The sequence below is a fragment of the Bombus pascuorum genome, chromosome 3 (genome assembly GCF_905332965.1).
Source record: "Bombus pascuorum chromosome 3, iyBomPasc1.1, whole genome shotgun sequence".
NCBI lineage: Eukaryota > Metazoa > Arthropoda > Insecta > Hymenoptera > Apidae > Bombus > Bombus pascuorum.
The window spans coordinates 13565234-13576399 of record NC_083490.1 but is presented as its reverse complement, the minus strand read 5'-3'; the positions used below and the strand labels follow the sequence as shown (position 1 = coordinate 13576399).

Sequence of the window (11166 nt, the reverse complement as noted above, 5' to 3'; positions counted from 1 at the left end):
TACAACGATGAGACGAAAGGGAGAGGGGAGGGAGAAAGAAGAGAAAGAGAGACTGTAGGACAGGATGGCGCGAGAGAAGAAGAGAGGATGCTCTGATGTAGCCGGCGGGCACACATCGGCTCCTCTCCCTCGCCAATCGGCGCGCGCGGCGTGGGGCGAGTTTGAGGTAGGGGGCCGCACGACGCACAGCGGTGGTGGCGGTGGCGTGCTGCGGCGGTGGCGGCGGCGGTGGCGGCGGCGCGGCTGCCAAGGTATTTAAGGTACCGTGAACCGGCGGCGCACGAGTAGTTCACTTCTGTTCGGTGCGGTGTCGCGGTGATTTTGAGGGGACAGAAGAGAAAGAAAGGGAGAAAGAAGAAACAGGGGACCAGGGAAAAACGGGAGAAAAGAACGGCGCTCGGGACTCGCACATCGCTCGATCTTCGAGGGTGCGAGAGACCAGCCAAAGAAATAAGAATTTCGGTGTGCAACTTGGATCCTTGTTAAAAAAAAAAAAAAAAAAGAAAAGAAAAGAAAACGATAGTTAACGATAGTTTGTCGATCGGTAGTTTTTAGATCGCGATCTGCCGAACCCGTGATCACCACGGGACGTCCCCGTCGAGAGACGTTACGCTATCCTTTCGAAGAGTGAGACCGAAGGTTCATCGACTCTAATAATAGTTCCACGGGAAGATCTCGAAGTACGATTATAACCGCGACACGTAAAGAATTTTCGAATCGAATCGAAACCGGCCACGCGTCCATCCGGAAGAACACGTCGCCGGACAGGATCGTCAGGGTCGTCTGCCGTTGACGACCATCCTGGATAGGTAAGTCATAAAAACAGTGTGGTTTATTCGTTAGTGCGATGAAAAAGCCGGCGAAAAAGGGTGGAATATAATTTTGTGAGCTCGATACGTTCGGTAACGCGCGCGCTCGCGAAACGGCCTCTCCTCGATCCTCGATGGTGATACCAAGTGATCAAGATCAGTGATTCTGTTGCACTGTGCTCTCTCTCGCGATCAAACGGACCATGCTTCTCGCTGTTCTCCTGTTCTCGTCTTCATCGCCGTCTTCGTCGTCGTCGTTGTTCGTGGATTTTATAAACTGTGACCAAAAAGTAATATGTGCCTCGACGCAGGAATACGTTGATCTCAAAGTGCTCTTTCAATGGAAGTATGTATTGCTATGTACAAGGGATAAGGGAGGTCTTCGAACAGTAAGGCTCTCGTTCGCTGTTGTCGAGCAATGATACGAACACGAACGTGCGAAGTGATCCGATTAACTTTCGAACGCGATCGCACGAGTCACGTTGAGTCATCGGAAAGAGATCGATAAATCCGCGTCGAGTGTAAAATCACCTTGTAACATCGTGGCCGATCGAAGTACACCTGTTATGTATCGGTTAAACTCGATAATTACGAATGAGTAGCAACGTAACAACGAAATACACCGGTCACGGTTAAACATTATTTTACGTCAAACAATCGCCTTCGTTCTTTAATAATAAAATAAAAAAGAGAAAAGGGAAAGGGAAAACGTATGAAAAGGGGAATTCCAACTTCGCTACGGGAAAACGGGTGACTAAAGGCGTCTTTCCGGCGCGGGTGAGTCGCTCGCAACAAGTCACGCGAGGATGGACCGGTTCGACTCCGGAACGGAGTCAAAGAGGCCCGGGCCTAAATAATTCAACGCAGCGGTATAATAGGTATGCGTGTCGACTTGCAGCCGTGAAGGCTAGTCTGTCGTGCACGAACACCTCGTACAATTAAGAAACCGTGTCTGAATACCGAGGCAAACACCGTCGATACGTGAATACCAAGAAGCAACACGGCGAATCTCGACAACCTGTAACATCCGTATAACCGCCGTTGATTAACATTACGAAACCTCGAAATCGATCGAAAGAAAACGAATAACAAAACGAACAACGAAACAGGAAAGAAATAAAGATAGAAAGTTCTTTCCTGATTTTGCCAACTATTCGCGAGAAGTTTGCTTAGAACAAGGGATCTTCAGAATCTATATAGTCGAGAGATCTGATCGTTCCCTTCGCCTCTGAACAAAGGGGAGAATAGTCGAAACGGTATCGATTTTCCCGTGGCGGGTCCGCCGGTTACGGAATATAAAATAGGGTCCGCAAAGGTAGAACGCGCGCCAGCATAATGAGTTAGAAGGAATTCCAAGGATCGGAATAATGGATCGTTCCCGTGAGCGACACGCCGGCAGAGACGAAAAATGTAAACTAGGAGAATCTATAGAGGCGCACGGGCTCCTTTGTATCCCGTCGGCGTAAAACAGACCTCGGGTTTCCTTTCCTCGAGAGCGCGACACGGTGTAACGCGCGTGAATGAGCCTCAAATGCCTCCGTTAAATCGAATTCTTAATGTTATATGCAACGACGACGACGACGACGACGAAATGAAGACGAAAATTAGCATGATATTGTACCGTTGCCGAGAGCAAAGATTAAAGTCGAAGTCTCGCGTAAAGCTTTGATTTCAGTTTCGAAAATGTAAACATTTGCGATGAATGGTTCGCGAATTGAACGAAAAATCGTTCTAGAAGAAAAAATCTTGTTTCTTCATCGAGGATAAAGAGAATGAATTTATCACGGTCGAAGTACTTCGGAGAAGTTACGATTGCATTATGATCCGTGATCATTACGTTCAGCGAGCGTGCGCGTAGCCGATCCGTGGCATCCATGAATCACCTTTGCCAGGAAACGCGGGCTTTTTAATCAACGATTTACTTTGCTCCTGCGTACTATATAATAACAACAACCAAATTAATTATGCGACCGTGTGTTATCCGTTAATTATCGCCGACCGTGGAAGCCATCTCGGTGTTTCTACTTCACGCTGTGCTACGAGTCTTCGTGAACTCCTTCTTCTTGGGAGAGTTCGATAACCGATAGTGCTTCGTGCACTTAATGAACGATGGCTTATGATATTATTTTTCATGACTTTGAATTTTTTATTAAAAATTTCAAAATCTTGAATTTATAACTCTTAAGGATTTCAAGATTTTCAAATCTTACCTTTCAGTTTATGCATGATGATCTGTTAAGTCTAATGTTAATGAGTGATGTTAGCGTATGATTAGACAGCTTTATATTTCTGATAATACAATAGCGCATGATCGTGTTAGATATATTAGAAATATGTACAAAACTATGGGATTGTACAGTATCACTGATATACTGTGTAGATTATATTTATAATAATGGTATCATATACTTCGGTGCACCCACTGAATTGCAGAGATTCATTGATACGAAATGAGACATGAATCCATGATTTTGCAATCATGCAAAGCTTTAACCGCATTGTCAAATTTCTCACTTCTCGTTTGCATGAATCTTTAGAAATCTGAACCAATCGAATTGCAAAATATCACAGATGCGAAATAGTAACAACGTCGCATCGCTAGAGTACTGAAACGTTACTTGTTTCTGTGCATTGCTTCGTTAAAAGTATACAAGCAAAAATATAATCTGGAAACATCACGAAATCGTAACATCTCCAACAATTGCTCCTTCGCACTGATTTCCAAATTAAACACTTGAAACATCAATTTCGATAACTTCCAATATTTTCTAATTTCATCTGCAAATTTCTTATTCCAATATAATTCCAACATCATATGCTCGTTAGAAATGTACATGGAAAAATATAATTATAAAACGCCACAATTGTAATTCTAAATCGCATAAAGGTTTCATCGTTCATCGTGCACCGAGGTCCTCTGCCTCTCCGAGACTCTTAACGGTTTTAATCGATGAAGAGAAAGAAAAAATATTGCTTCCAAGAATAATGAAGAGTTAAACTACGAGAGACCTCGATTACATCGTACCATTTGCATGCGCATTTTCTTCGCGACGCAAGAAGGATCAGCGTATTCGTCGTACAATACGTTGATTACCCGGTTTCTTACTTACGGCTCGACCAGCTAATTGCTAATTACTAAACGCTAATTACCAAGACCATCTTCTGGTCATGTATTGCATGAGAGGGCAGCCACGGTTCTGGCTACCTTGTTAGACACAGCGACGAAAATGAAATAGAGTAATGGAGTGTAAGTAAGGAGCTATCTCAGGCACGCGATCCGCGTGCAATAACCGTGGAGAATCGATCCTACAAGGGAGAGCTTAATTGCGATCGATCGCGGAAGAAGAAAAGGAGAAAGATCCTTTTTACGTAAGCCGTTTTCGTACTTCGGTATAGCGTGTAATACAAAATCGAGTACTCGCGACATCTCCGTGGACATTAGAATTATTTCTGTAAATCATTTAAAGTTACATCTAAATAACGGATACGATCTTAATTAATAGTCTTCTGCAGTTTAGGCTAAGTTAGTTTGATTATTAATAGATTTCTATAATGAAAAGTGTCGGTAAAATGATCGATATACTATTCATAATTTTACGCTATATAATTTACTTCCATCAACTTTTTGACGTACGAGAATAATTGCTTCCATATTTATCGAATATGATATTCATATTAAAACTTTCATATCATATTGAAAAAGATTTTCTTCAAAGTGTATGCTTCGTAATAAAGCAAACATTTTCTACGAAATTTGCATCGAAAAATTGACATAGAAACCATTAATCCTAAAAAGAAACCTGTGAAAAATCAGCTGACGCAAATTTATGACAATGTCGGTCATGATTGAAGTGCTAAAGTGCTCAGTGAATAATCGAATCTATTAAAAGTCAGAATGTATAAGCTGAATTATTACTTCACGTGATTGCTCTCGTCGTCGTGAACGAACTGCAAGACGAATTAAACATAATTGCAAAGGAAGAATAAAAACTGAGAAAAAGGTAATAGGAAAATGGAATGGTTCTTGTTTTAGAGAGAAAAGCCAACCGTGGCAGGTTTTGAGTTAGGTGTGCCACGAATTAATTATGGACGGTAATAGCTGCCTGGACTATAGTTGCCTGTGAGTTTTTCTTTTCTTCTCGTCTGCTTCGTAGTCCCCCTTTCGCATAGGTAGACGTTTTTGCTCGACCAGACGCACACAAGCTTTCTTTCGTTGTCGTTAGCGCCGTCTAGCTTTTCAAACAGTAGGCAACGCGATGAACCGATGTCGCACAACTTCTTGGTACGACACGATCACTTTTACACCCGCTTCACCATTTCTTGCTGCTGCTGTTGTTGTTGTCCTTGTTGTCGCTGTTAAATAATTAACCGCTGATTCCTGAGCAAACGGTGCGTGCATGAATTGCACCACTACCATTAAGAAGGGAGGCAATCTTCGCGCATTAAACGAGTCAAAACTACTCGACATTATCGCAGTGAAAGTATCCAAAGTAAGACAGAGATCGTTGAGCAAGAATTCGTGCTCTGTTATGTGCTTGCGCCGTCATTGGGCCTCTTCTATTCGGCTCTTCGCTTGACCGACCGTTTGAATCACGTACCAGACCCACACGAAACGGTAAAAACTCAGAGATGCGGTTAGTGCCGCGTCACGAATTTGGGTCGTGCGACCGACAGGCCGCCTTTGTCCAGAAAAAGGCGATCCTCTTCGATCGACCGCCTTTGTATAACATTCAAAAGTCCTCGTTTTAATCGATCTTCATAGATATCCTCTAATGGATATCCTGAAATTTAATTATCGAATTTTTATCGAGGCTACTGGCTTCGTGATGCAGCTTCCAGATATCCAATCCTACACGACAGGAATTGTAAAAACTTCGAATCTTTATTCAAGGATATGCAATCGAAGGTTCAGCGATTATAATAAAACTAAATATAAATCGAGGCTGTATTTGTCTTGCGACTCGACGCTTCTAATTTTATCCATTATTCGATAAACATATTATCCGATAGACTAAAATACCAAATGTAGTTGGTTAAATTTAGACTCCATTTATGGAATCTCAGAGAGCGTTCGACCGATCATTTTCAGCAACTCGAAAGTGTCACTGAACGCTGTATACCTAGGTGGTATAACCGACAGCCAGGTTATATACCGTTTGACGAACGTAGTCGGGCTACATCTTTTGAACGTCAAACTATTTAGAAGCGATCGAGCATCAAAAGAGGCAGCGCTTCCTATCGACCGGGCTACAACGCTATATAGCGGTTCGAAGAAAAAAGAAAAAAAAGAAGACGAACACCCGCGAACGGCCGGCTCGTCGGCCACTGGCCTCCGGTCGCTATCCAAAAAGGGCTATTAAAAATATCGAGCACGAAGACTCGACCTATCAGCCCGTGAAATCCTGTATTCAACGTGTGCTAAGGCTGCTCAAAAGACACGACCAATTATTCATTCTCCCTAAACGTCCAGCAAACTTCGAAAATTCAACCGATCCGCCGGGAATTCCCCCAAATTACCGCTAATTCTTTGAATCTTTCACATTCCATCGTGAATATCCTTTCTGTCGGCTAAAACGTTTACATTAAAACTCACCTAACCCTCGCAAATATTTTTACCGATCACAGGAACAGGAAAATCCGAAGTTTCCAATATTGGCAAATTTACCAATTCTATCGTTAACAGTTCCTTTACAAATATTTTTGAAATTCCTAAAAAATCACTATATACATACAAAAAAAAAACAAAAATATTTTTACAACGAAGTGATGTTAGTCTACAGTTACCGATGATTCGAGACTCAAAGTTGGAATCATTACAAGTCAACGACATGCAATCGTAAAACAGAGCGACAATAGAGTTCAGAAAGTTCTTTCAAACGAGGAATCGACACCGATCACGTTCGAATTCTATTCGCACGGAGCTTGCGGTACCGACAATGCGACCACCTCGTATTCCAGGCACGCGTGCCTCGTACACGAAGTGCTAATTCAACGTCACGCCTTGTTCCCCGTAGCCGAATCTTTCAAAGAGAGACCAACCACGATACGCTCCTCCGTCAACATACGGTTTCCTCCTACGATTATCGCGGAATTTGGATACGCTCAGGTTCGCACACGTGAATGCAAATGAACCAGCCCGTCGAAAAATTCACTGGACAGGCCAATGACTCGTACAAGGGAGTAGGAAGTTCAACGATTTTCATTTTGACGGCCCTGGTTCTTTTCGTGGATGGAATCGGTTCCGACGTTCTACCGAGCCGTCATATACGAAAGAACGAGAAATAAAAATAAAACGAAAGACTGGATATATCGACTTTCTGTCGGGATCGTGGATTGCTCGCATCGTGTTCCATTCCCAAAGAAGAATTTCTAGTATCGCGGAAATGAACGTTCTATCAAGAGGAGGACAAAGAAATTCAATTACAGGATTGTCCGTTTTGCGAACGTTCCTGTCAAAGAGTTTTCATTTTGATGTTATCGTTTTGGGGTTACACGAGATGATACGATCTATCGATTGCTGTACCTAAATTGTGCTGTGTATGCAGCGATAGTCTATAATTGACACTTTTTCCTATGTGTTTAAGCACTATACAGCATTTATAGTTTTTACATTATGATATAAATACGAATTCTTTTTTAGTCTTTGATATACAGGATGTTAGAAGAAGGAGAAGAATAATACTTACTGTAAGAACCTACAGTGTGCACTGAGGGTAACAGAAAATGTTTAATCTAACGTATTTTTCATTTTCTCGAAGAGATACTTTATCAACATAGTTTTTAAACTATAAAGAATAATCGTGATAGAATATATAGAAAATGTATAGATAGAAAATGTTTAATCTAACGTAGATCATTTTCAGTGTAGAATGTAATTTTTCATTTTCTCGAAGAGATACTTTATCGACATAATTTTTAAACCATAAAGAATAGTCGTGATAGAATATTTCTGTTAGACTTCTTTAGTGACTTTATTTTTAAATATATTTCTCCATTTCGGAGATTTATTTGTGTATTTAACTTGATTTGCTAAAACAGAATTACATAATTACATTTTTTTCTGAAAAAAAGCAGATCTTGAATGAACCAATTCTTACATCTTCTACTATACCACCTTACAGTTTTACGCTCTTACTTCTCAACACCCAGTATACAATTCTTTCTTAAAGAATGTAAAAAGAACACAACGAAACTTGCTTCGAGATTACGTTACTGCAAACGTTACACGACATTTCGCAACCCTCAACAACGATCGTTAACCCGAGCGTATTAATAGCCCAGACCACCTATCGATAATGGTCGTGATCAAAATCCGATACAACCATGATATTCACGATTAATAGGATGATTATCGTTGGGTTGTCGGTGACACGCTACTATCGTGCTGGAATTCACGCGGCACGGTTTCACGGTCGGCGTGTCGGCGCGTTCGTGGATTCGCGGTCTGAACGGGTTTCGAACGGTTTCTGTCTGGCCGATTGAAATACCACGAATGAATTTACCTTGTGATACTTCGTATTCCTTACGTGGTTACTCGTGCCTCGATGTCGAATGCGGTTTATGAGGTCTGCCCGGTAACCGGTCGTGTACTCGATAAAAATCGGCTACTCTGTCCGACGAGATCCGAAAGAATTTCAATGCGCACACGAATGGACTCCGAGCTTTGGACTCGTCGCACGTATTGCACGAGCGCACGAACGGTTTTTAGAACGTTAATCGACGAGAGCCAACTCGATTTCGTTCGCTCCGAATTCTCCCATGGTGGCGATCAATATTTTCGATAGCTGAGAAACCTCTTATGAATCCGCACAATCAAGTACGTTTGAAATATTATCAAAATAATTGAAATCTCTTTTAAATAATTAAATTGGTTAATAAATTCTTGCGTTTCAAAATACATGAATAATAATGCTGGTAATCAATCGGATATTGGTTTTGTAACTTTTATATGAGTTATATATAGAATTGTTTGAGGCTGAAGCATAATCGAGGGTTGGTTAAAGTTTAGAGTGATTGTAACGAGGGGTTATGTTAAAATTGCTGTAGTACAAAGTAGTTTGATTTTTCAGGCCACATAAATGTTCAATTTATTAGATGCGTTTCAATGTAATGCAGAGGCAAATTCTTTTATATAGAAATAAAGCAAGTGCATAATTAAATCGAGTAAAATTGAAAATAAGAGAATAATTGTATAAAATTCTATGAGTTGTTAAAACTGTTCCTTTAGTTGATTTTGAAATGAAATATGCATTTATTTTCCTCACACTTCTTGAGCATTTAAAAATACTAATTAATTATGTTACACGAAACGTGCTAGACTTATATCGTTTCTTTAGACGCAATAAATTTATTCCTCTTTTCAGCTGTATTATGTTAAATTAGTCAAATGACATAAAATTTAGAAAATGAACAAGAATGGACATTTTTTTATCCATATGTGGTCTACATATATTACTTAGATAGTTCTTCCAAATTCTCTGGATCTGTTTTCGTATGTTGATGCCATACTTTTTTTATGCAGAGTTCAATGAACATCGAGAAGCCAATAAACCTGCGAAAACATAAATTTCTTCCTTTAAGAATACATTAGTCGTTTTTAGAAATTTATGCAAAATTCGCATTTCGGAATAATTCACGAAATACTCGATTCTCTGGAAACTCTTATAACACAGTTTACGTCATCCTCAATACGTAACACGACTCCGAAACCGATTACCATTCGATCGCCGTGTTGGTTCCTCATTAAATAAAAGTCACAATCGAGCGTTCTTTCCGAATTGTCCTTCGCTGAATCATTCAACTGATTCACTCGCCTCAAAAAACCTCTGCCACGAAAAACAAGAAAAAGAAAAACATCGAAATTCGTGAATCGTGATTCGTGCACAAAACGTGTCCTCTTGTGTGACTAGCACGATGCAAATCAGCTGTCGTCAGGTTTTACGAAATTCGGTTGAACGACAGCTGACCTAAAACACTACAGACCCATTGTTGTTCCAGAGCAAACGAAAATAAAGGTGTATAATCCAGTTCGCGGTGGTTTAGTGAACCTGCACTATTGGTCTAGTTTCTCCAACAATGTAGATATACCTGAACAGCGGTTATGTATCGCGCGTTGGAATTGTCACTGACAACCGGTCGGTGACCTATCCGTCTTTGTTTCACCTCTTGTTCCCTTCTCTTTCAGCTTGTTTCCTCTTCGACGTATTCTTTCTGTCTCCGGTGTGGTATAAAGGCGAGGCACGAACATGCACGCGACACACGTCATTTTATTCACGAAATAATCCGGTAACCGGTAACAGGTTACCAGAGGCCGTTTTATTGAGCTGTGTAATGGCCTTTATAGATCGTTCCGTTTTATAACACCGTCGACCGTCACTCTTCGTGAATCGTTAACAGGTGGTTCGATCGTAGATAAGACGCAATGCCTTTCACGCTTCTATATGGAATTTTCTGCGTCTTTTACTTATCCTATCGGTGTCATTAGTTCCGACAGGTCTTATCAAACCGTTCTCGATTTGTCACATATAACCGGTGTTAACTTTCGCGCACAAAACGATAGCACTCGTTGGCTAACCTGTAACACGGGCTGTAACATATTACTGTTCTAGATTATATCGGATTAACTTGATACAAGTGATAAAGTAGAATGTTGGATTATCTTTTTAAGTGCTGTGTAGAATAAACGAATGTAAACGAGAAAATATCCACCTTCTTGGGTCTTCAACTGCTCGTAATATGGAACTCGACCTGTTATTTACTTATACCTATATTTTAATATCGTGCATGTACATTGTACATAGCTTGGTTCTTTAGTATCGTACTTATTCTAAGTACTCAAAGGATTAAAAATTCAATAAATTAATCTACTTTATTGCTTTCACACATCTTCTCGACTCTCTTGCATAGAGCTACTCTTTCCTGCACATTATCAGAAATTTCATAGCAAATTACCATTCTCTGAAATATATGAAATTTAAGAAAGTCGTTTTGCAAAACGGTTCACGAACAAAGCAGCTCGAAGTAGTCCTGTTATTTTCCAAGCAGAGAACTGACGCGCGACAAACCGCTCGAAAGCTCAAGCAGCGCTGAAAGGAAAGAATCGACTCGCTTCGCTATCAGCGAGAGAGTGCGATTCAATTCCAGCGAATCTTCCATATTCGGAGCATCCTCGAAAGCTACTAGGGTTATTTATTAGAGTTGGCAATGAAAGAGCGACGTTCGCGAAGGGACGATGCCGGTGCACGCGGTTCTGGCGAACAGGGTACCGTAAGAGCGCTGGAATTAAGTACAATAGCACGTAACATTATACAACGAATCAAAGGAGCACGCGTACGCAATCAGATCGACCAGGCTCCGT

The 11166-nt window shown here is 40.9% G+C and overlaps 1 protein-coding gene across 1 annotated transcript in view; it reads left to right on the top strand.

The window, feature by feature from the left end:
• Positions 1-238: 238 nt before the first annotated feature.
• Positions 239-11166, top strand: part of LOC132905323 (titin-like) — a 61904-nt gene continuing 50976 nt past the window's right edge. Inside the window, exon 1 of the mRNA XM_060956491.1 lies at positions 239-809. The gene's annotated coding sequence lies outside the window, so the exon portion shown is untranslated. The remainder of the gene's footprint in view (positions 810-11166) is intronic.